At 43.4% G+C, this 1,695-nt stretch overlaps 1 pseudogene; it reads right to left on the minus strand.

Annotated features, from left to right (window-relative positions):
* Positions 1 to 219: 219 nt before the first annotated feature.
* LOC129391432 (28S ribosomal protein S31, mitochondrial-like) lies at positions 220 to 1,403 on the minus strand (annotated as a pseudogene).
* Positions 1,404 to 1,695: the final 292 nt, after the last annotated feature.

Raw genomic sequence — 1,695 nt, forward strand, 5'->3', positions numbered from 1 at the left:
CTAGAGCATGTTTGTGAAGTTATATTTATTAATAGAATTATATTTGTAATGCAATTCAGTGGATTTTTCATTAAAGGAATTGTGCAATAGTTGTTAATGGATGTAGTTGTTGTCTGATGATATTTAAGCTTGAACTTTTAAATATTGGATTTTTTTCTAGTAAAATTTTTAATTATAATATGAATCTCCAACAGTTTGAAATAAACATTTCCATGGTCTTCAAATGAACTGTATGCCGCTTTCTTTTAGCATGTCCCGTTTTTCTCTTTTTTTTTTTCCATTTTTCATTAAAATAATTTCTAAACCACTCTATATGTTCAACCTCTGTTTAACACTCAGATATGGGTTTTTGGAAAGGCCACAGGTCATCAACTCCATGAAGTGGCGAATTGGTCCTTGTTTTGGAAAATCCTCCAGGTATTTATCCAGAAATATATGTTCATGAAATTCTGAACCATCATCATCAAAACCTGCTTCGTTGTTAGTTGGGAACTCCCACAATTTCCCCTCTTTTGTCAACTGGATCATCTCTTCAAAACCATTCTGAAAGGGTTGTTCATTGACTGCCACTAACTGCTTAGAAAATTCTACATCCCAAAGAGAAGGTGCTGCCTCTGTTTCAGGTGCCTCTTCAGTAACTGCCTTAAGCTCAAAAATATTAAGCCTCTTTCCCTTGAATATATTTTTCCTAAAACTTTTTCTCAGATCAGCTGCCTTCTCTTGGCCAACAAAATGATCAGTCCCTTCATCAAACTGAATCTGATGCACTGGTCTTGTGCTAACTCTCGCTGCGGCAGATCTGGCAACTTTCATTATCTGATACGATGTTAGTGAAACTAATCTTAGGTCTCTCTCCATCCTTCTGTGCCCTCGAGTCTTCCTCGTGCTGCTGGAGCTGCTTGAGCAGCTCTGACTTGGCCATCTGCTTGACCAAAGGGAGAGAGTCTGCAACCGCGGATGCAGCCCCCACCAACTCCGGGCTCAGGGACTCACTTCTCTTTTGGGGGGCATCTTCTGGAGCTTTCTGAAGTCTGCCAATTGAAGCCTCCAAACTTTTAAGTTGTCTTCTGTTGGGTGGCTCTGTTGTTTGTACATTTACTGTGCTTAATTCAGCTTTCATTCCCTTAAGAATATTTTATGTCTTTTTACGTATTCTCCTTTACACTGTGTTGGCTCTCTGTCTCCTTGGAAATCTCATGGGTTGGAACAGACTGCTCATCTTTCTTGCTATAGATCACGCTGTTAGTGCCAAAATATCTTTGGATATTATTTTTTGTCCTGACTGTTCCATGCAGAGACGCGAGTAGCACGATGGCGGCCGCCGAAACCTCTGGGCCTCCAGAGCACAAAGGGAGGCAGGAAAGGGGACAAAGAGGCAGGAGAGCCGAGAATCTTGGAAACATCGTGGAGAAACAAACAGAACTGGGCACACAGGGGCGACGACTGTCTCCTCTTCATTGGCAATGAAATGGTGAGTTCCCTTTGGAAAACTACCCTTTGTTTCTCATGCTTTTTTTTTTTTTTTTTTTTTTTTTGCGGTACGTAGGCCTCTCACTGTCGTGGCCCCTCCCGTTGCAGAGCAGAGGCTCCGGACGCGCAGGCTCAGTGGCCGTGGCTCACGGGCCCAGCCGCTCCGCGGCATGTGGGATCTTCCCGGACCAGGCCACGAACCCGTGTCCCCTGCATCGGCAGGCG

The sequence above is a fragment of the Physeter macrocephalus genome, chromosome 2 (assembly GCF_002837175.3).
Source record: "Physeter macrocephalus isolate SW-GA chromosome 2, ASM283717v5, whole genome shotgun sequence".
NCBI classification, from domain to species: Eukaryota; Metazoa; Chordata; class Mammalia; order Artiodactyla; family Physeteridae; genus Physeter; species Physeter macrocephalus.